The 25,172-nt window shown below is 37.2% G+C and overlaps 1 protein-coding gene across 2 annotated transcripts in view; it reads left to right on the plus strand.

Moving 5' to 3' along the window:
* Positions 1–717: 717 nt before the first annotated feature.
* The window catches only part of LOC112872106 (xin actin-binding repeat-containing protein 2), a 73,220-nt gene continuing 48,765 nt past the window's right edge, over positions 718–25,172 (plus strand). For both annotated transcript variants that reach the window (XM_086718815.1, XM_086718816.1), the window contains exon 1: positions 718–948. The gene's annotated coding sequence lies outside the window, so the exon portion shown is untranslated. The remainder of the gene's footprint in view (positions 949–25,172) is intronic.

Consider the following 25,172-nt stretch of genomic DNA (forward strand, 5'->3'; position numbering starts at 1 on the left):
TAGAAGAGAGATAGGGGAAGCTGGTTATTTTATATTTACTTAGGAAGTATTAGGTATTGGCATTATGGAACCAAATAGCAATGCTTGGTGACTTCTACTTTCTTCCAGGTCAGGTCATGCTGAGTAAGTAAGGCAGCAGCAAAGGACATTCAATATTATTATCTCAGGAGCATGTGAGGTGACTCCTTCCCCTGACTGTTCTTCCTCATGCCAAGTGATTTTAAGCTAGAATGTCTTCTTACCCCTTCTTTCCTCACTTTTTTAACCAAAAGAGCACTTTCCTTATTTATAGAAACACTACAATAGTGTTTTGCCTTGCATATGAGACCTCAAAAGGCAAACACTTTCCATATCGAAAAACATTTTCTAAATAAAAGTAATACTTCCTCTTCCCGAGGACACTAATTCCACCAGAATACACTGGAACTTTTTCTACATGGTTTATTTTCATATTCTTGCCTCTTGAAAGATTAAAATTATTTAAACCAATGGGAGTAATTCAAGGCCTTTAGTCCCTCCTTTTCCTCATTGGTGCTGATTATTGTTTAGGCTTTGTTTCAAAGTTGAGAATTGGCTTGATGGCCTTGGCTGCGGAAGGGGTTTTGATTGACTGCACATGTGTTAAAACCATGCATACATTACCGAGGACACTGCGAGCCAGAGTGACCTCAGAGACACACTTCTGAAAAGAGTAGTTGACTCAGGCCCCACCTAGACAGAGCTCAGTTCCTAAAAATAGGTGCCAAGTTGCATCCTTTAGACACGGGGCTAAAATAAATTCAGCCGTCCCATCTACTTGCTTGATAGACCCTTCAGTGGAGCCGGCCTCCACTCCACCGACCGCTTTCAGGGGACTGGGAAATTTGCTGTATGTGAAACAAGGGAGGAAACTCGTCTGTGAAGATACATGACATTTTCACGAACTCGGGGTTAAGTCTATTACCAAAGGTATGTGCAATATAGTCGTTGATACATACCCACTTCCTGGGTTGGAATATGTTACAGATCAGTGAAGACCACAGGTCAAATTGAACTTGTTATAAAAGAAAATATTCAGTTGTATTTTGTTTTTATGACAATATTTAACATTACTTTATATTGTTATATTTAAGGCTTCATATATTACTCTCTGCCAGAGAGTTAGCATGTTTCATATGTAGTGTTGAGGAATAATGAGCCAAACTTGAAACTAAAAAGTCATGAGTGAATACTATAATTTATAGCTAAAAAAGAAAACTGAAAAATTAGTGTATCTTTTATGACTGTAAATTAGTAAAATACACAATGAATATACCAAAAAATATAAACTGTATTTCTTGGAATTTGGTGAGGGGAAGGGAGAATTTAAAATATCTTCGACTGTTGCAGCTTGCTCAGAGGAATGGGTTGAAAATTATTCTTTCTCCAGCGTTAGTTTGATTTTGTACTTCATGCCCGAGCTAGTCTCATCTCCTTTGGGAGCATTACTAGGCGTAAGGATTAAAGAATCAGGTTCTTCGATGTTTTGCAGAATTAAGGAAAGCACTGCCAGTTGGATCTGCCAGCCCTAATTATAGTAACTACAAACTTAAAGAGAGAAGACTGAGATTTTACTTTAAAGGCATCATGGCCTATATACTGTTTCAGATGGATTTTTTCTGTCTTCGATTGCCTGTGAACACTTTAATTTGGTCCTGTTGCGCCTTAAGTGTTTAGATGTTAGAGACTGAAGTGATTTGGGACAGGCATTATAACAGAATATCTTAAGACACCAACTACAAGCAAGGACACTTTAAGATTACATAATACAGGGTTTAAATATAGCCAGCTGGTGCTGAACTGAAAGATATTTATTTTTACCAGAGCTCCATTTGGTCACTGACAAGCTGTAGGTTGTTTAAATTATTGGAAAATTTCATGTGCAAAATGCCAAAGGAGTAAAATATTTACCTCAGCTACATTCAAAGCCATGATTTTTAATATGAAAGAGCACCTGTTTTGAGTTTTTTTTTTTTTAATGTTTATTTTTGAGAGAGAGAGGTTGCAGGCTGGAGAGGAGCAGAGAGAGGGGAACAGAGGCTCTGAAGCAGGTTCTGTGCTAACAGCAAAGAGCCCGATGTGGGACTCGAACTCACAAACTGTGAGATCATGACCTGAGCCGAATCGGACACTTACCTCCTGAGCCACCCAGGAACTCCCTGGAGTTTTAAAGATATCACCATTGAGTGGCAAAAATATTGGATCAGAAATGAAGTCTTGAGTTCTATGCTTAAATATTCCTCTACTTCTCTGCCTCATCTTTGAGTATTTGGCCTTCTTAGTATTAACATGTAAATGAACAACAAGTCCCATTTTTTTTTTAATTTTTTTTAACGTTTATTTATTTTTGAGACAGAGAGAGACAGAGTATGAACAGGGGAGGGGCAGAGAGAGAGGGAGACACAGAATCTGAAATGGGCTCCAGGCTCTGAGCTGTCAGCACAGAGCCCGATGCAGGGCTCGAACTCACAGACTGTGAGATCATGACCGAAGTCGGACGCTTAACCGACTGAGCCACCCAGGCGCCCCAACAAGTTCCATTTTTGAGAGCATTTTGGATGTCTGCAAATTTGGCAGAGTGCCAGCCATTTGGGAAAACTGTAGTCCGGAGTTTGGAGTAAATGTTTCTGCTTTCATCTGATGTTGGGCATCTTTAAGATATAACCTCCTTCACCAACCTGAAAATTAAAAGTAGGCATTCATTCTCCAGTGAACAGAGAGAGCTTTGCTTCAAAAGATGTTCATGCAAAAATGTCATCCCAGGCCTCAAGTCTTCTATAATTACAGAGGAAGAAAGGGTTGGTTGCCTTTCCTCTGGTTTATTTTTGGTAAAAAGCCCACAAATTTCATAGATAATTTACAGTTGTCTACCACTGATAGCTGTCACTATTCAGTCAGCTTCCCTGCTCTGTCTCTCATATTTACCACAATCGAACAACTTATGCACATCAGTATTCTTTTTACTTGTTTGGTAAAATATAACTTATGATGAGATGATTTGGGGTTAGACTCTCCTAGTAAGCTTGGTACTGGGAACGATTTCCTCTCCTCTCTCTCTCTCTGTTTCTCTCTGTCTTTCCCTCATACAGATACACAGCTCTGGGCACTAAGAGACCATTTTGTAAGACCTGTTTCCTAGCTGGGAGTCATGTCTAGATTCAGTAATTTATAGAGCAGGGCAGACACTTAATAAGTTCCTGGCATTGTAATGCCAAAACTTTGATTAAACAATCTGTGGGGGACAGAACTTAATTGACATGACATGGTCCTTTTTATTTGCTTCCCACCTCCTATCTGAAAGCATTCAAAAGTTACACTTTGAAACTTAATTAAGTTGTAATTTGTTTATTGTTTGTTTTGCTTCTGACACAGACACTTCTCATTCAAATTACAGTCTCATCCCTTGCAGAGTGGTGGGTAACTTCAGCTTGTTCTGATTCAGAAACGACTTTTGCAGAACACTGATTTATTCCATATAGATGCATGGTCTTTATAGGACTGTGTAGATATTGTACTGGTTTTTTTCCTGACAACAAATATGTGGTGTTTTCTGACACCAACCAATTCTCCAATTCTCTAAAACCAACTCAGTATACAATTTAAATCAGTTTTCATACTAACTTGCAGAGTTAGAGGAGACCCCAGATTGCCCCCCACTTTCTCCACTAACCCAGGAACAGCCAAATAGAAGCGATGCATAGGGCAAAGTGGGGCAGCAGACAGTGGCATAGAGCACCACACTCTCTCTGGGCTCCATACCTGTCAACACATTCACACACTTGGAAGCTCACCAAACCCTGTTGTTTAGGGATTTTATTAAGATGTCATTGTGTAGGATGATTAACTAAATAATTGGCTATTGGTTATTAAATTCGATTTCTAGCCCTTCTCCCCTTTTCAAAGGTGGGAAGTGGGGTTGAATGTTCCAACTCTCTAATCACTAGGTTGTTTTTCTGGCAATCAGCTCCTATCCAGAACTCATTTCTACTTTCCCCCAACCCCCACAGAAGACCCAGAATCATCTCATTAGCATACCAAAGACACTGCCAACCAAGAGATTCCAAGAGTTGTAGGATCTGTGTGCTAGAAGCCAGGGACAAAGACTAAACATTTATTTTTTATTATGTCACATATGTCTACAAAATCTCTTCTCCTTTGAAATGCTACCTATGAACTCCAGAGTAAAACTTTTATCCTATATACTTTCCTAATCATTGGAATCCATAACTTGTAAATTTAACTAACCTGAGTATTTTTTATTTGTACAGTATAATCAGTAAAAGCACAAAGGACAACAATTAGACAAGGAAAAAAGCAAAGATTTTATTTTCTTGAAAACATTGAAAGTCAGCAAATGCAATGATTACTCGTATCTCTTTAGATACAACAGATGATGGTGTAGCTATATTTAATGACTCTTTATGAGCCTAAATGATGGCATAAAAATAATCTGCCAGTGAGCAGTACAGTAGATAATCCAAATTCCTGGTAGAGTAGCTGTACTTCTTAAAATATTGTCAAGAATAAAATGAATTTATTACACAGAGGACATAAAGAACCTCAGTGACTATTGGTTTAACACTTTTAAGTTCTAGATAAGAAAACTGAGGCAAAGGAACATTAATTAGTAAACTCTTCTTAAGCACAGAGAACTAGAAACCAACTCTTTTGACTTTTATTTCATGCTGTATGTCATTCCACAAAGCTTTATGCCATTAACATCAACCCAATCCCACTCCACCCCCATGACGTGGGATATCTTTCCAGGTATACCTTGATAAAGTCCTTTTTTTCCAACAGTAGGTTTTTGTTGCTTTTCATTTTGCATTTCCTGTTCTCAGAAAATTATGAAAAATTGTGTAAAAGGAGACCTGGTCCACATATTTAGTTAAAATTCAAAATATGATGGCTTTATTTTTTAATTTTACTAAGCATTTAAGTTTGCTCATCCTCTGTGTTAGAAGAACTCTTCCCCCACCCCCACTGTCTTGTCATTGGCACATGATTTTTCACTGCTCTTTTTGGCAGACCTTCAAGTAGATCTGTCTTCTACATTCTTATAATCGTATGCAGGATATATCCTGCTGCCTGGTGAATTGAACACTTTAGATATATCTGATGGTTCAAAAGTAAGTAATTGCCAAATTGCTCTAGACATACACATGATTTAAGATAAATATAATATTAAAAGAATTTATTTTGGGAAATATCTCTGTTTGTACAAGATCCAATAGCATCTTCCTAAAGAATCTGAATAGATCAGCATGTGTATTTCTAAATGTGTCAACGTGGTAGTTACCAACACTGAAGAGCTAAAAAAAAAAATTCATATCACCATTAATTTTACAAGCAAAATCCAGCATTATAAATGATTTCCAAATATGTTCTCAGTGTTCTTCATTGAAAGTTCAATGAATGTGACTTAACATAAACTAATGTTTGATTATCATTTAATGTAATTTTTAATTCATAGGAAGTTAATTGCATTGAAATAAAACGTAGGTAGAATTCACATTATAAAGTGGCTGGGTTTTTTTTAGCTATGTATGTTACATTTTGATAAGTAGAGTCCCATTTCCTGATGAATTACATTATAACCTCCTAGGTGCTTTATCACTGTCTATGTTGTTTACGGTAATTTTGTTTGTTTGTTTTTAGTCTGTACTGTCATAATAAGAACTCAGCTTTACCTTATCTAGCCAGGAAGCCTTTTTGTCAAATAATTCCAGGTTCATAGGGAATGGTAAATAACAGCTTGAAGGAGACAATGAAAAAACTTTTTGTAAAGCTAAGGGCCACCTTTTAATGTATCTGTTTTTTAAGTTAGAATTTTTGATTCTCCACACAAGGGTTGTACTGCTAAGTTGGAATATTTCTGGGAAGGGACAAGAATAAAGTGAGTTTTTTCACGTGATTAAAGGTTGTCAATTACAGCTACAAGCTCTTTATAAAATTCACTGCCTCTGCTTCTGTTGGATCCCAAGATATTTCCCTGCTACAGGGAGGAAGTCTGCTGGTTTGCTATGAGGGTAAAGCCCAGCAGCAGTTTTCAGGTAGAATACAGGGGCTAGAGGTAGGGATGCTAAAGGGGCAAGTGACGGCCATCAGCAGCCAGCTTAGTTCCTTCTGTCCTATGAACCCTTCCAGATGCTTGAGTGGGAACAGAAGCTCATTACAGCCCCACCTTCTTCAGGAGAAACTATGCTAGCCCTCTAAGTCCCAAAGCACTCAAAATCGTATATTTTTAGGAATGTAACTGTATTAGTGCATTCCTGCTTCAGTCACTGACTCATTCTGGAGTGGGAATAATTTCAGGATGCATCATCATCCATCTGTTATCCAGAACTGGACAACAGCCCCAACTTTGACTCTGTAAAATATCAGAGAAATGAAATATGAAAGGAAGGCATGTATTTGTATTTAAGTTACATTTTTTTTCCTGAAAAGATCTAGTCCGGCTATTGCAGTTATCAACCCTAAACTACTATTTATACTTTCTAATAGTCCACCCTTTAAATAGAAGCAATAAATTACCTCAGGCTTCAGTGTTCACCTCTTTTCATTTACCTCACCATTTCAACCCAACTGGCCCCAGTTTCTTGACTGTGTCATTATAGTACGTTATTACCATTTCTTTCCATTATTTTCCATTATGCTCATATTTATCTCTATATATTATTTTTTATAAAGTGTGGTGTTACTGGTGTCTCCATATTTGTCTTCCATTTCTTTCATATTCTTGAAGTGCATTTGGATGTTCAAATAAAGAAGAGTAGTCTTCAGACAAGAACCAATAACCACAATATCATCCAAAATGACATTTCTTTTTACTCTTTGCATAACATTGAACCTGACACAAAATTTTGTAAACATTTGTATCAAGAAAGTGTCAAACATCCTTACGACAACAACAACAACAATAATAATAATAAACATAAACATTTTCTACAGGATACTTCTCCCCTGGATAGATTTATGTTAAAAGTTCCAGGAGCTGATATGTAAAACTTCATTTTTTATATCATCTTTACATTTTAATCAATATCTGAATAGTTCTTGAAATCAGAAAGATTTCTCAAGTGATGCAATATCTTCTCTCTCTTTGCCTTTCCTCTTCCTTCTTTTTTAATCTCATTTCCATTAAAGACCTCTGGAATATATTCCTTAGTATATTATCCTTAAGATGTATGCAGTGCCCTCAGTTTACCAGAATCACAAAAACACCATCTCTGAGGGCCAAAAGAGGTTCCAAATGAACCCTAGATAACACTTTATTGGGAAATCAGAAAATGCTGTCAGGTGAACCCTAATTAGTTGAACACAGACCTTGGAACCAGACTGCCTGGGTTTGAATTCTGGCTCTTATACTTACCACCTGGGTGGCTTTGGGCAAATTATTTAATATCTTTGTGCTTATTTCCTCATCTGAAAGTAGAGACACTATTAATATCTATTTCGTAGGGTTGTTTTAAGGATTAAATAAATTAATATTTGTAAAATGACTACAATAGTGCCTGGTACATGGTAAGTGTTGTATAAGCCTTTGCTGTTACTGTTGTTTTTGTTATTATTATTATTATTTAATATATGAGGCTAGTATAACATAACCATTATCTCTTTCCCAGAGAGGAAGATAAGAAAATAAGGTACCAAGTTTTCCTAGATGCTGAACATTCAGAAAAACACCACACTAAAAACTGTTTCAGAGAGAAAATCATCTACCTGATTTAATAGGTTGTTCTGTTGTTAAAGTCATCCTTACCTTTCAGAGATGCACTTTTCAGCTCAAATTAAATTTCTGTCTTCTCTGGAGTTGTAGAAAGCTGTTAAGTGCCCTCTTTCTATTATAATAATTCCAACACTTGAAACTAATAACCTTCCTATTGTTCTTGATGTCAACATCACATTTCTTCAAGAAATCGAACTCTTCAACTACCTCAACCCTAATGACTCTGTCTCCTTTCTGATAGAGCTGCTCACAGCCACTTACTGGACCTTTTCATTACTTTGACTTAGTTCTTGGACTCTCAAAGTATTCTCTTAGACCACAGTTTTCTCTGTTTTCAACTAAAACTGATCTTGGCCCTCAGCATAATCTTCCTATCTTCAACACATCCTGCCCCTCAGCTTCTCTACTTTTCTTTGCCTCATCTCTCTATAACTTGGATCCACTTGCAGTGTCTGAGTAAAGATGGAAGGAGAACACTCACTGAGGGGGAAGGCACTGAAAGATGGGGCTGTAGGGACCAGACTGTTTATAAAGGGAATCTGAAGCAGCAAAGGCCAACAAGAATCCAATAGCTGAAAAGAAAGCAAAAGATCACGAGCCAATGAAAGGTGCAATGAATCAGATTTGAGGAATGTAGCTAAGCTATTAATAGGAAAAGAAATGGCAAGGTCAGAAGTAAGGTGGACTAGAAACAAGGTGGGATTGGAGCCTGTGATGGACATCATGCCTGCATTTCAAACTAAGGCCCGGAACAACTCAGGAGTGTTGGATACCTGGAGTTAAGGGCTCCTGAATCCAGGCTTCAGGGATAGGTCTAAGATCTTAAAGAAACATGCTTTAGACCTGATGCTCACTCAACTGGGGCCCCATTGTCAGCTGCAACAGTAGAGTTTTCATTGACCCCTCTCTGTTTCATTTGTCCCCACATTCTTGAGCTAAATTTATCTCACCAGAAACCAATTCAACATTTTCCCCTGATGTATTATTTGTACTCCCATTCCCAGGATGCTTCTCTCATTATATAATATATAATACATAATATATAATATATAAATATTGACTCCTTATCACATTTCCCATTATTCCCGAGAACCCCAGATGTTCTCTATTCGAATATACATCTGGAAAATTTGAGAATAGAAACAGGTTTGTGAGTAATGCTTTTTAGAAAAGGGCTATGTTGAATTTTAAAATGTTTAACAACATAAAATTAGGGCTTAGATAGTCACTAGAGATATGCCCTTGGTGTAACAGAGATGTAGCCGAGAGCTGATGGAGTGTGTGTGGTGAGACAAAAACAGAAGACTGGGGATGGAGCCCAGGAAACTAGATATGGTTGGGTGTCGGGAATTTTTCAGGAGACTGAAAATGATAGAGCAGATGCGTCTGGTCTAAGCTACTCACCAACTCCATGCTCAGTTTATAAAGAATAAGACAGAGCATGCTGCAAAGCATCAACATTTTTAATTCCTCCTTCGAGATACTTTCTGTAATGGCAAGTGTCAGGCTTGGTGAGGTTTATGACGTTTTCCTCAGGCCCTGCACTGCTGGTGAATGGGACGTAGGGCTTTCTGTCACATCTGCTTTTCTTGGCAACCTTCCATCTCAGAAGTGCACTGGGACACCCTGAATACCTACTGAGGTCCTTCTCCTAGATCTCAGAAAGCAAATAGGATACCACTTGTGATTAGATGTTCCTCCAAGGAAAAATGTGAGTGTGCATCAGTGTCTGCGTGTTCTGTCTGTAATCCTGCTTTTAGCCCTCTGGCCTGAGAAGGCTAGTTCTTTTCTTCTGGACTGAACTGCGATGGAGACATAAATATATCTGGAATTTTTTAGCTATAAAATTTTTCTAATTGCTTTCTGCAGATATGTAATAACAGAAGAATTCCTGGCAGAAATTGAATTTGGCAGAAAGCCCAAAGTTGACTGGTTTTACTTTCCAAGCAAACATTCTTGTGCAGTTCTAATTTTCACTTGCTCATGCGGTGTCCTGTGGAGCAGTTTTGGTGATGAGCTGGATTTCATTGTGGGAGACTCACGGGTTCACAGGCAAGAAGTTTATTTTTGCTCCCTCCTGGAAGCTGTAATCCCAACTTTCACATCTCCAGGCTGCTTAAATATCTTCTGTTGCAGAATTAGGAACTTGTTTTCTACTCTTTAAAAAGAAGTAAAAGAGAGAAAGTAACAAAATCTATCAACAGGAACTATCGAAAGATGGGCACTGGATCTTGCACTATTATTTCAAGACAAATTCATTTGATAAATGCTTAATGGTCATCCACTGTGTATACATTGTGATGTCAAACGTTAAAACAAACAGTTAGCTGTTTTCATCTCGACTGCCCATTTATGTCTTGGGAATCTAGGAATTTTAGTTCCGAATAATAATAAAAATGCAATAACCACTTCTGCAAGAATGTTAGGACAGGCTCTGCCACTCGTCGTTACGGAAAGCACGAGCAGATCATTCTTAGAAATGCTTTAGACTCCTCCTACTCCCAAAGAGGGCACATAAAGAGCATTTCTGGCCACTTTGTGATGGCCATTTTGTAAACTGATGAAGCTAAGAGAGACTGACTGAAATCATGGTAGATACGGTTATGCAGGCAAACAAAAGACTTAAGAGATGGAAACCGGTGCTGAGCTCCTGGCCAGTGGTTGATGGCCTGCAGTTGTGGTTACATGTCTAAAATTTTTAAAATAGTAATTGCTGACAAACAAGGAGTTGCTTAAGTTTACCGTCTGAGTTCTTCCCTATCAGGTGAGGTGTCCTAATACAGTGGCAGGTCACACTAAGCTGAAATGACTTGTCCATCTGCCCAAGACTTTTGGTGTCTAAAAGAAATAGTCTGGGGAACTTAATCCAATTTAAAGCTTCATATGGAATTTTACAATGAGGCCCAATATATAATTTTAAAATTGCTTCTTACAATTCACTCCCCCCGACTTCCCACCTCTCACCTTCTCTTACACTTGATCTAAAATACCATTGGCCTAGGAAATCTTTTGTTTGCAAGTTTTAATTAAATTCTTTGTTGTTCACAGATGTTACTGTCTTTTTTTTGTTGTTACTGTTTTAATGTGCATAGAAAAGAGCAAGTTTTAATCTGGATAACATTTAAAGAGTGATTTTTACACTTCACCCTTTAAAAACAAGAGTGAGGGGCGCCTGGGTGGCGCAGTCGGTTGAGCGTCCGACTTCAGCCAGGTCGCGATCTCGCGGTCCGTGAGTTCGAGCCCTGCGTCAGGCTCTGGGCTGATGGCTCGGAGCCTGGAGCCTGTTTCCGATTCTGTGTCTCCCTCTCTCTCTGCCCCTCCCCCGTTCATGCTCTGTCTCTCTCTGTCCCAAAAATAAATAAAAAAAAAGTTGAAAAAAAAATTAAAAAAAAATAAAAACAAGAGTAAAATAAAAACAAGAGTGAAATAAGCAGCATAAACTGAGTTGCTCCACTTATGGTGCACTTAGAGGATTAGGTTTTGACTCTAAGGGAAAAGAAACAAATGCCAATGCCAAATTTTTAAAGATAAATAAGTATAAATAAATTAAGGGATGATGAGACTGACTAACTATGTACTTCATGTGTATCTTAAGCAGGGCAGACTATTAAATTACTTCCCCTCTTTGGACTGTCCCTAGTACCTGCATAGCATTAGGAAACTGACATCATCTTTTTCTTTTGAAGTTACAGTCCACATTTATATGCAAAGGGCATGTAGGTCACGTTAATTGTTGGTGACAGAATAACCTAGGACCCGACCGATTCAAAGTTTTGATACATTAAAATTATTACACTTTATAAACATCCCTGTTCTATATTGAAAAGACTGTTCAAAATATATAGAGCATTTTTAGCGCCCCCTACAATTATAGGGACAGTAATGAGAAAGTAGTTGTTACGATACAAACATTTGAACAAGATGCAAATTACCTTTCAATTTACAGCACATTAGTAGAACCTATAGCTTTTGTAAGAAAAACATGGATTCATAACATTTCTTTTTTTTTAATGTTTATTTTTGAGAGAGAGAGAGACAGAGCACAAGTGGGGGATGGGCAGAGAGAGACAGAGACACAGAATCCAAAGCAGGCTCCAGGCTCTGAGCTGTCAGCACAGAGCCTGATGTGAGTCTCAAACTCAAGTTGTGAGATGATGACCTGAGCCGAAGTTGCACACTTAACCTACTGAGCCACCCAGGTGCCCCAGATTCATAACATTTCTGCTGAACATTAGCATTTTTGTCATCTTACCCAAGGTTAAATGATTAAAGCCCACATTGTTTTGAAAGTATTCATTTTCTTAGAAAGTGGAATTTTTCTAAGAACATCACTGCTCTGGAAGACAGAATTTATTTCCAGAGGAGTCAGTTATTCACCAAGCAGTATGTTACATTATTGAAGCATTTTCTCTTTTCCCTCGACTGCTTAGCTTTTCCAAATAATGTTCAGTAAAGAAAGTACGTAGAATTAGTGTGGTTTCCCTTTTTTGATCAAGCCTATCGGCCATTAGTTTTAAAAGAAAAAATAACATATCAAAGGATACTGTAGTTTGTAGACTTAGGCAGAGAAAGCACTTTTAAACAAAGACTTCCTTAAGGTCATTGAAAAGAGTTGGTGTAAATTTGGAACTAAATTTCTGTAAGACAAAGGCTTAAATATATTTTATTACTCAAAGGAAAAGGGTGATTAGTAGGAGAAAAGCTGCCACAGCATCAGTTGTCTAAATTGGTAAGAGTCAGAATTTGATGATTTGGGCTTTCTTTTAATATCCTTTGTCACATGCTAACCTTAGAAGAGAGGTGAGAGTTAGAAAGAGGGCGAAGTATCGGGGAATTCCTAAAAACAGATCCAGAAAACTCTGGCTGTTCCAGAATGCAACTAGCACAGAAATGAGTTAAAGTCATAGTCGGGAAGTAATTAACTTCCCTACCTCTGCCTCCTACAAACAAACCACTTAAAGATGGGCACACCACGGGATGTTTCTCAAAGCTGCAAATTAGTAAAGGTTCAGCATCTCCATTATATTACTGTGGCTCATTTTTTGACCTGTTGAGTGCCCTCAACATACTTGGAACTGAACAAAACAGTTCAGTATACATGAACTAGCTTCATATGGATTTTTACAAAACCAATGAGAGAAAAAATGGACCATTTTAGGGAAGACAGATTCTAAGCTAGTATGCATGACTCATCTCCATCTACCAACAAATTGCTCTGACCTCAGAATGAAGTCACTTTGTGTAATCTGGAGGTCCTGACAGTTTTAGAGGTGCTGATGGACATGTTAACTAGTCTGTTCCTGCACTGCCTTTCAGAGGCACACACATTTGCTGCTAATCACAGACTGACTTTGATGACTATCTCTCTGTGGTTAAGAAGTGATTACATTTGCTTGCCATTTTTCAAGTTCTAGCCTAACTAAAACAAACAAACAAACAAACAAACAAACAAAAAAAAAAAACCAACCAGAAAGAAGATGGAAGATATTCTCTTTACAAAGGTACTGCCCACTAGTAAACGAGCCACACGTAAAGGAGATTTGGAGATGGGCAATCACAGGGAGTTTGTGAAAAGGAAAAGCAGTAATGAAGCAGTGGGAATAAAAAAGGAGTACTTTAGAAAATAGGAAAAGTTGTATCAAAAAGGTAGCAACTCAAGCAGACATGGAATAATGTAGAATGACATGAAATTTGGGGATTTTCTGCAATAGAGACTTTTGGAAGAAAAGGATGGAATTCAATTTAAATAAAAGGAATACTCAAGTAGGAAGAATACCTACATTCAGATTAAATGAATATAGCAACAACTCTATTTAGGGATTATTTAACACCTAAATAAAGGTACTTAGTAGAGGTATTTAGTAGAGGTACATAGCAAGGCAAAGTTACCTAGCAGAGCAACAGTGTAATGGATCACAGGTGAGAAAAATCCAAGACCCTTCTCCTTGCCTGTAGCAGGCAGCCACAGGGCAGCAGAGACTCAGGGAGTGGCTGCATCCTCACCACCTGGCTGGTCCAGACCATGGCTCACTGCACCATGCAAACCGTTCAGAAGTTGCATAGGGAAATGAAAAATGTTAAATAACTGACTGATGGTTTCATGGCTTTACCTAAATTACGTAGAAGAGGGGAAAATGTGGGGAATGTTTTTTTGGAAGGAAACAGTTGATCTGTATACAAGGGTGGTTTTCATGAGCTTTACGTTTTCAGAGGACTGCCTTGTTGCTTGCTGGTGAACCAGTTCATGAGCTAGTGTCAAGATACAGTTTGAATATCATATTCATTGAGTTAGTAATTTCTTCTCCTTTACGTATTTTCTCCATGCCTGTGGCCATATGAGTAGGGTTATGCCATCTTCTTTGCTTGAATCTCATCGTGTAGTTCCATTCCTTCATGATTTACTGTGCTCTCTTTGTTTCAGGAAACGTGGTAGATACCAGGTTTATAAAGAGGAATGGAATATCCCTACAGAAGGCTTTAGATTTAGGTGGATCAGAGTCAAGTCCTATCCTTTCTCCTTATAGCTTTGATCTTTGGGAAATTTCATAACTTTTATTATTCTTAGACTTGTACCAGCTCAGATTACCTGTATAATTACATGCAGGAGATATAATAACACCTAGGGTGACTGGCAGCTAGTGACCATTTATTATTTACTGTGTGCAAGATATTATGTAAACTACTTTATAAGATCTCCTTCAGTCCTCACAGGCAATCACTAGGATCTGTTATCATTCCCATGATAGAGGGAAGAAGAAAGAGGCTTAGAAAAGTTAAGCAATTTGCTTAAAGTCAAAAGTGAATGTCAGAGATAGAATAATATTGGGCCTTCTGGGTCCAGAGTGGATGGTTGATCTGCGTGTGGGTCTGCCTCCTGATGGATAAGAGCCCAAGACAGAACCTGGAGTAAAACAGGTTTACAAAATTAACTTAGCTCTGTCCTGTGCTGGGGGAACTTGCATGTTGGTGGAAGGTGACAGAAGCCCAGTGGGAGGTGGGAGGGTGGGCGGGGATATGGCAGGCAGAGGAACTTCAAAGATACACTAAAATGTAATGTCATGCAAATCGAAGTGTAATTTTTAAGTGGTGGGAGAGCACAGTGGAGGGAGCTACTCACTGCCCAGGTTAAGTGGGGAAAATCTAAAGGGAAATTGAGCCTGTGGTGGGCTACAAGTGGCTCTTTAACCCCATCAAATAGGATTGAGCTTGGTCCATCTTATGTCATCTCCATATAAACAAATATGGTTTTGGGGGTGGGGATGTGGAGTGTGTGCCACCAAGTTCCTCAAGATTCCCCACCTAAAGAGAACTACATTTGGTGTGTCTTCAGTCAAGCCAGCTTCCTTAGCAGGCTGAGCCATCTGGGAGCTGGTTTTATTCAGAAGTCAGCATGTTGAAATGATGCAACCTGTTGTATTGCTGTTTTTAGAGATAAGGCCAAATCAACACTTCTTAGAATACTGTATTTCCTGAGAAGCTCTCTGGTTTTTTTCTTTTCTTCTCTCTTCAAGTAGAGCAGGACTGAATATAATGGTGATTAGGTCATGCCCAGCCTTGAGCACTGTGCTTGGCTCATGGTAGATGGGTGGTAGATGTTTACTAACTGCATGACTAAAGCCTTAGGAAGAGAGTTTATCAGATACTTTTATTGTATACTTGGGATGCAGATTCAAACAAGAGGACACTGTGGTGGAAGCAGGACACCACCTGCCATGCCCTGGAGCAGAATTGATCAAGAGAAAATTAGAGCAGTGGCCCTTGCTTTGCATTTCTCTTCCCTTGTAGTCAAGTCTGTCATTTCCCTGTTTGCGTGGATCGATACCTAACCCCATCTCAAGTTTGATCTCTGTAGTGACCAAAGAAATATAATTGAGGAATTCACTTCGATTTCTAATTCTAAACCCAAGCTTATAAGGATGAAAAAAGAAACAATTAGAGTCATATAAATTCAACTTTATTGGTTTCCCCTTGACTTATCCCTACATGCGCTAAAATAAATGTTTAGAAAGGATTTGTGTATAGATGTTTAGGAAGCAGAAAGGATTCATAGCCTTAATTAAAATGTATTTTATAATAAAATGTTATATTTTAATTTAAAATATTTACATGAGAGACTGTGTAGAGTTGAACAGGTAGTTCAGAAATACTTGAACTCAATTCCAGGCTCAGCCACTTACTAGATGATTTTATCTTTTAAATGTTACTTTCTTCATCAGTTGAATGGAAATAATACCACCGATCAGATACGGTTGCTGTAAGAATTAGATGTAAAATGTAGGTGTATAAGAATACGTGCAAAATGCTTACCACATAATCAATACTCATTAACGGGCAGTTATCATTGTTATAATGCAATATACGTTTGATTATGCTAGGGAAATGTCTAACATGAGACCTAAGTTGTAAAACTATGCACCATTGATAGGCATTTAATGGTTCTAATTTATTTGACCATTTCAAAGAAACTTAAGTCATTTTATTCAATTATTGATTTTTTTAACTGGGCAATTCTTTAACTACACTAAGCAATTAATTTGAAATATTTAATAGCAATAGGATTAAATGTCCAAATATACCCAAAACTGGCAATATTACTGTACTAATAATTATCTAATTTCTGACTAAATTCTATTTGTTCTTAACTGCTTTAGTACCAGAAGTACTTCTTGTGAGACGCTAGGAGCTGCACAAAACAGGACAAGTCTATATGATAATACATTACTACAATTAGAAACGGCAGTTCTTTTACTCAGAGAGATTAAAATCTAAATGGACATTTAAACTTAGTCTTATCTATAAGTAGATGGGCATTTCTTCTTTGGGGCATGAAGAATAACTTCAAAGATGTTTCTATCACAAGGTGGTTTGTGTATATAAATCTGTGTGATTTGGGGGACCTGGAACTAAAATATGACTTAAAAAGGATCTACTGGAGTGCCTGGGTGGCTCAGTTCGTTGAGCATCTGACTCTTGATTTAGCTCAGGTCATGATTCCAGGGGTGTGGGATTGAGCCCTGCGTTGGGCTCCACACTGAGCGTGGAGCCTGCTTGGGATTCTCTCTCTCCCTCTGCACTCTCCCCCATTCATGTGCGCTCGCTCTCTCTCTCTCTCTCTCTCTCTCTCTCTCTCAAATTAAAAAAATAAATAAATAAATAAAGATGTTTAGAAAGAATCTACCATGTAGTAAATTCTGACATGGACAGGTGTATGTACGTGTAGAGTGGATGCTTGCATTAGCTTCCTATTGCTGCTGTAACAAATTACCACAAAAGTAGTAATTTACAATGGCACAAATTTGTTATATTATTGTTCTGGAGCTCCAAAATCCAAAATGGGTTTCACTGGGCCAAAGTGAAGGTGTTGGCTGGGGCAAGCTCCTCCCAAAAGGTCCAGGGGGGTGGAGGGATCTGTTTTCTTGCCTTTTCCAGCCTCTAGAAGCTGCCGACATTCATTAACGCATGTCCTCTGCTTTCAAAGCCAGTAATGTACAATCTGCACTGCCCCCCTCACCCCCTCTCTCTCAACCCTACCTCTGCTTCTGTCATCACCTTTCCTTTCTGACTGACTTTCTTGCGTCTCTCTTTAACTTATGAGAACCCTTGGGACTATGTGGAACCCATCTGGATAATCCAGGATAATCTCCCCATCTCAAAACTCTTAACTTAATCACATCTACAAAGTCCCCTTTGCCATGTAGAATAACACATTCACAGATTCTGGGGATTAGTATGTGAACATTGTTGGAGGACCAATATTTTGCTTTACAACATTGCTGAATCTTCTCTTCTTCCTCTCACAGGCAACTGGATGTACAGGATCTCTTCCAGTATCTGGTGAACTGGGAGAGTACTGGTTAGGGAAGGGTGGAAGGGTTAGTAAGGAGGCAAAAACTAATTCTTTTTCTTACCCTGAGAGATTATCTGTTTTTGTTAATGTATAAAGCATGGTAATCAAATGAACTCGAATGAATGAAAAACTTGGGGGAAGGTGACAAGTGTATACACAACAACACAGTGCATTTGGAGGGAATAGGACCATACGGAGGCTAGTTTTAAAAATGGAATCTGGTTCACTCTGCTCATATACTGGATGGATGCCACAGTACAGTTTTTGTGCTGTCATGGCACACACTTTCACTCGTTTTACTCCTTGCCCTTCCTCTCCATGTATTTTTTTAAGAACTATAAATTAATGCAAGATTGTGCTGTACATTTGCTCTTTCATTTTATTCTCCATCTACTTCTTGGTTTTATAATATTCAAATGAGGGTAAAATATATAAAACTCAAATTGATTACAAATTTGACTTGGCAGCAGCAATATGAATGTTTAAAAGAGATGAATTTTATTATTAGCTGAGGGATATGCAAATATTGAGAATTACAGAAAACTTATTCATGCTAATGGCTGTGAGCCTGTGCTGTGTCCATCAGTATGATATCCTGTACACGAGTCTGAGCTGGATTATAGATCATATGTTGAGATTTGATAGAAGTTAGTTCATCACTCTCCCAATTTAGTTCTAAATCAATTTTCCAAGTACTAAACAGTTGACTTCTTTATAACGCATCCAAAATACAGCAGGAAGGCTATTGATGCATCACTGAAAGTGTGTTTGCCTTATTGAAGCTGATATCTGTGTTTGCACCAGCTTTGTGGGCTTCTTTGTGGCCCACCAGCTCACTTTCTTCCTGGCTCTTAGTTTGGACTAAATAAAGATTTATTGGATTGACTTTAGACAATTGCAAAGAAAAAAAAGTTAACTTCTTGTTTATTTGCTTAAGAGTTCAAATTACTATTAAAACTTGGAATTTCTTTTGAGTCATAATTATATACTGGGTTAGCTCTCTGGGACTCGTTTCTATATGTTTTTATTATATTCGCAATAGGAGTCAGTTCATGACAGAACAGTCTCCTTGTTGTTTGAAGTTCGCTTCACCTGTTTACTGAGAAGGTGAGTGTTTGGGTTTGGTTTTGGTGTTTGGACACGTGTATTCCTTGAGAAGTAGCACAGATTGTAAAGTCACAGAACCTAGAGCCAGACTGCCTGGCTTCCCCTTCCAGCTCTGAAATTCACCAGCCACCTATCTTGAGCAAGTTTTGCAAGCTTCCTGTGTCTCTGTTTCCTTATCTGTAAAACGGAGATAAAAAATAAAAATAGTCTCTACCTCATAGGGTGGTTGAGAGCACTAAATGGATTAATGTCTGACACGTAGAAACCATTTCATACATATTTGCTATCATTTTTTATTTGTGAATCATTCTTTTGAGGCCTTTATTTTCAGTCATGTCTACAATTTTGTTTCTGACTTGTCAGTGTACTTTATTGAAAAAGTAACACTTTTAGCTTATTTATTACAGTTGCCCCTCCACTTTTCCTTTTGTCTTATAATTATTTTTGTTTAAAAGATTTTTTTTGTTTATTTATTTATTTTGAGAGAGAAAGAGCGTGTGGAAGCCAGGGAGGGTCAGAGAGAGAGGGAGAGAATCCCAAGCAGGCTTCACGTTGTCAGTGCAGAGCCCCATGGGGGCTTGATCCCACAAACCATGAGTTGGTGACCTGAGCTAAATCAAGAGTCAGATGCCTAACCGACTGAGCCACTAAAAGATTTTTTTACTTTAAATTTTTTATGCTTAGAAAGTCCAACTGAAATCATTTGCTACTTCTCTAAAGATTTTTTATCATTTTAAAAACCATCTAACTCTTAACTCCATCTAATACTCTGTAACATGCTGTGACATGAGGAACTCTTTGATGCTTTCCACAAAATCATTACCCAGTTTCCCCAACATGATTCATTGGTAATGCTGCTGTCTCCTCCCTTTTGTTCTTCCACATAGTCACATGGCCAGCTCCTTCATGTTTCAGGGCAGATGTCCCCCTTCTGAGGATGCTTGCCCTGACACCTGCTTATTGATACACCCGAGTGGATTATGTCCTCTCCCGTAGGCTCCCAACTTAGCTGGTACAAACCTATTAACTCTTGGGTTATAATTTCCTGCCTCTCTTTCCAACTAGATTGAAAGGTGCATTGTGAATGTATCGTATGCTTACTGTAGATAACCGATAGTTGTTTAATGATAATGAGTAAATATATTAAAATAAGCCTTCCTAATTATATAATGCAAATCATTTCCTTTTGAAATTTCATATGGCAAAGATGGAGGGAGATATGTGAATGTCACCCACAGCAATTAGATTCCCATAAAGCTCTCCTTTTTCTTATTACTGATAAGAAATATGTTTATATTTCTTATTACTGATAAGAAATATGTTTATATTTCTTATTACTGATAAGAAATATGTTTATATGTTGTTGTACTATGCTAGTCAGCATGTAGAGGCCTACAGGGTTACAGCTTCACAGTGGGATTAGTATCTTCTATCTGTTGAATGGCCCTCTATCTCATTTAGTACACTTTGTCTTTAATGTTATTTTGCATGAAAGGAATATAGCCATGATGACTGTTCTTCATTTTATATTTGCCTGTTACATTTTTGCCCAATATTTTCTTTTTAAATGTTGTGTCTTGTGTCTTGTTTTAGGTTTATTTCCTGTGAGCGGCATATGGTTGGATTTATTTGTTTGTCTTTTGGTATGGCGTTTGACCTGTGTTTATTTTCATGACTGTTATATCTGATCTTATTTCTACCTTCTTGTTTAGGTATTATATGGTAAAACCCTTTCTTTCTGACTGACTTTTGTCACATGGACTGTGTTTGACTTTGTGTTGATGCCTCACATGAGTACCAAAGTGGATTCATATAGACTTGAGCTCACAGAACTAAAATTTCAGTAACCAGTATCCAATTTTCTAACTGATTTTAGTGTTTAGCGTTATAAAGGGGGCATCTAAGGATGTCTGAATTTTGTTTTTTCATCACAGAAACTCTTCACATGTCTAGATAATTGTAGAACTTTTCTCTCTCCTTGTAAAACATTCAAGTTTTACAAGGATTTATTGTTATATTGGTGTTTTAAACTTAATTTTATTTCTGGATTATGGTAAATAATTTAAATCTATGCCCAAATTTTTATTTTCAGCAATTTTTCCTCAAATATATATGATATGTTCTGCTTCCTCCCCCAGCCTCTCACTGCAATGCTGTAATTGTAAGGTTTGGATTTTGCTCTCTGTTCTCTGGCATCTCCTTTCACATTGCTATAGCATATATTATTCTATTTACTGCCTTCAGTGTGTGTTTTAATTCTTCTAAACACTTTAATACCTCTGGTTCTTTTCTCATCTCTGACAGCTTTCTTTTCTTCTGATTTTACCTCAGCCAGGTGCCTCCTTTAAATCAGACACAGCTAATATGAGTTTCATAATACCAGCAACTGGTCTGTCAGTGAAATACAGAGGTCAAAGTATCTTAAACTTTATTCTACAGACTTCCACGTAACCCATATTGGGTAGGCAAAAGGGAAAAGAAATAAGGTGACTCACAAAAATTTAAACGGTATTTGTGCAAGCCAGTTTTGAAGCATCTGGTGTTTATATCTATCTTTTATCCAATTATATCCATTATAGTATCATAACATGGTCATCCTTTCCATAAAACTTGATCCACCACTACAGTTTAGGAATGTACCTCTCATATTTTGACAGGAAGAAGAAATATTACATTTAGAAAATGTGCTGAGATGGAATCTTGCTTTAGAAATAAGATCATGACAAAGCACTTGGCTTTGTGAACTGTGCCACATTGGGTATTTCTGAATAGACATTTTTCTGACTTTGACCATATTTTTGAGCAACACACTGATCCCAGCATTATGTATCAAACCATTGACCTTTATCTCCAAGTTCTTACTCTTTGAAGATTTTAGGTTTATATATATAACTTGTTACTTCAGATTTTAGACAATTATTTGTTTAATGGGAAATGAAGATAGATTTGTTATTTGTTAATGTTGTAAGAGCGAGCATATCCTTTTATAAACCACAGAATTCCGAATTTAAAATTTCCTGAACAGCTGGTTAGAAGAATGGTTTATAATAAGTGTAACAATGGCCCTTTTGAAATGTCTGTTAATACTAGCCTGTGCATATTTCTAAGAATTCTTTCACTAATAATAGAAGCTGTGAAATTAGAAGAAAATCCAAGATTGTATTAATTACATTGACTATTTCTCATTGTTTTCTACATCTGACTTCTTAAAGCTATTATTTTACTCCAAGGAAACACAGGATGCATAGGATGCCAAGGATGCATAGTCATCCTTCTGTGACTGACTACAGGCATGTGAATAATTGGTCAAGAAAGGAAGAGCATTCTATCTTATATTGTACTACTTTGCTTTTTTTTAGTGCTTTAAACACGGACTTACCATATAAAGTGGAATTCAAGAAGACATAACAAGTTCTGTAACTGGGCAAATTTTATTGGTTGATTGATTTAGTCACTTTGTTTTTAAAAACCGCAGAGGAAAAGCGCATGTTTGGAGAGCGAGAAAATAGATCTGTAGCCACATGATTTAAGTCTCGTGATTTAAGAAAATAGAAAGTGGATCTATCTGTAGTATATTACAAAAAATAATAACATAAGTATTTTTCCTAAGAACCTCAGAATTCTTATAAAAGACATTCTTATCCTTGGTGTGTTATAGTTTTCATGGTAACACCTCATAATTTTTTGTGTTTTGTTTTCTTCCAAAGTGCTTACTTATTATATGTTCTTTCTGCTTTATAGGATTTATTCTATTATGCAAAGAATGAATATTTGGGGTAGATTAGCAATTATTTTCTCATCAGCAAACAAAAGAAAACATTCAATATTTAGGGTGCAATGGAGTCTATGTCCAGCTATGCCATTAACTCTGGAGATTTGGGAGAATTCACTGAACTTCTTTGAATTTTCATACTCATCTGCACAATGAATTACCACTAAGCCCCAGAGACAAGTCACTTCTAGTACAATGATTTTGTGATCTTAATATTTATAATGCCTTCTAACAGAAATAGTCATTTGAAAAGTTTATTTTTCCCTTCCTTTTTCACAGACCACTTTAGCCTTATGGCATGTTCTTACATAGTCTGATTTACATACTTACAGGTATGCAAATTTCCCCCTATATTTCCATAGGTGTTTTGTGACAAGAGCATCTTTATTTGTTCTTCTTTGTCACCTCTCTCTTTAAAGGTTCCCTAAACTCATTTTACACTGTTCTCCAATCTCAATTGCATTCAAGTCTTCTGAAATAGCACAGTAGGAGATCAGGGGACAAATGTCCCTGTTTTTTTCCTCACTTATCCCTAGGAAAGAAGCTGTCTTTTCAACCTTAAAAAGTTACATCCGCTGTCATCAGTTTCAAGATAGGAGCAGACGGAAACACTGCCTTATAGTACACTGGGCAGGAAGCATCACCTTGATTTTCAGATGAAGAAATTGATAGGTATTAACTTAGAAGGTTAGGAAACAACATGGACACGGTTTGTTAACTCAAGTAAGTTTTCTACTCCATGACTACCTGTGTGGGCAAAGTTACAGATGGGAAGGAGAAATGGAGAGATTAAAATGTAGTATCTTGTCTGTGATCAAAATGAAAGGCCATAAGGCAATGGAATACAAATTTCTTAATAATCAGGTCACTGATTTCCTGACCATTAGTCTTGGGCATTTCGCAGTAGGATGAAAAATGATAAAACTCAAATATTTGAAATGTAAATACCATCTGTAAATTTTAGCAAAAATAAACTGTGACTTTCTGTTAAGATAAATAAAAGAATGACATCTTTTATGAATAATACACAAAATGAAATTTAGGTGTTAATGTGGAAAAACTTTAGGGAGTCATGTTCAATAAAATCTATATAGTAATCATTCACAACAAAGTAATAGTACAGTTGAATATAAACTGAATTTGTCTGTGCAGATAGATAATCCACAGGGGAAAATAGAGATGTATTTTCTTTATCATGTCAAAGACTTTCAGTGGTATGGGAGAATGTCTTCTTATCGGAATCAACTGAAGGAATGTACTTTTGTATGAATGTGAGGTTTTGAATGACAGGTGAATTTCAAAAATAACTGACATTTGTTATGAACAAATCAGTGTTGTACAATCATAGCATTCATAATCACAACTTTGTATTCCTGTATATTTTGTATTTTTGAAAGCATTTGAAGTAAAACATATTTACAATTTTAACTGAAATATATGAAAATGTTTATTTGAATAAGAAGTCTCTGTGGAAAACCAGATACTCAGGGAGCCAAAACACAAACGATTTTTAATTTTTTCTGATCACATAGGTTGCTCTCAACTGCTATTGTATACATAAACCTTAACCAAAAGGATTCTATAAGATGGTTCAATGTGGGAGCTGGGGGAGGAGGTATGAAGAATAGAAAAGAAAAGAAACAGCTTGGTTATCTGTTACCTGGGATTGTTTGGGCCATGGTTTACAGTGATGAAATCAAACCAGTCCAAATAAAGTATACCAATGAGCCCTGTTCTACGAGCTCCAGAAAATACCAGCCCTAAGATGAAAGGCAGGGGGTGCATGAATGAGTAATGAATATATATGCATCCATGCATATGCATGTGTATATATGTGTACGTATATATACACTGATTGGTCCCAGAAAAAAACCCTTGCAATGATTTTGGAATTAGAGCTCTTTAACAGTGAATAGTAAACCATCAAACAAAGAACACTAGATTAAATACGAAAATCTAGTTTTGAGACCAGCTCTGGAACATATAACTAAAAAACCGTGGAGAATCACATAACCACGGAGAGCCCTTGTCTTCCTTTCACATAAGGAAACATTTAGACATGTTTTCCTATGCCAAAAAGGAGCTTGTTAGATTAGGTAAGACTATATGATATTTAGGACCTTTCTGTTTCTGACAACTGTTATTCTGTGATCATGCAATCAGTCTTTTGCTCTGTTTCCAAATATGTAATTCCTGTTACCCTGTATTTTTGTCAAGTAGATGGCTTAAATGGGGAAATATCAGGCCATCTGAAATGGGTGACTGACAAAGCTTTTTCTAACAGTACTATTATTTCTTTCTCATGTATTACAGGTCTCTATGAATAAAGGAAATAAATCCACAGTCTATAATTCTCATGGCAATTGCTTATTTTGGCTAGATCCATCTCCTGAGTGTTAGGGGTGGGGAGACAAGCAAAGAGCAATTTTTAGACATTCTAAAGATTTGGTCCACCCATCACATCTGCCTCTAAGTAATTGTGTGATCATGGGAAAGTTTTTTAACCACTGTGACTCTCCATTTTCTTATCTATAAATTTTAGAAAATAATAGCACCTACCTCATGAGGTTGTTAAACAAGAGAAGCAAATGAGAAAATGCTCTTACTGCATTTAACCTAAATTCAACCCACAGTGCCTCAGGAATGTTCATTATTAACATCATGAAGCTCTTAATAAATCACTGTCTTTCATCAGAATA

The sequence above is a fragment of the Puma concolor genome, chromosome C1, assembly GCF_028749965.1.
Source record: "Puma concolor isolate L17-30 chromosome C1, mPumCon1.1.hap2, whole genome shotgun sequence".
In the NCBI taxonomy this organism is placed as follows: Eukaryota; Metazoa; Chordata; class Mammalia; order Carnivora; family Felidae; genus Puma; species Puma concolor.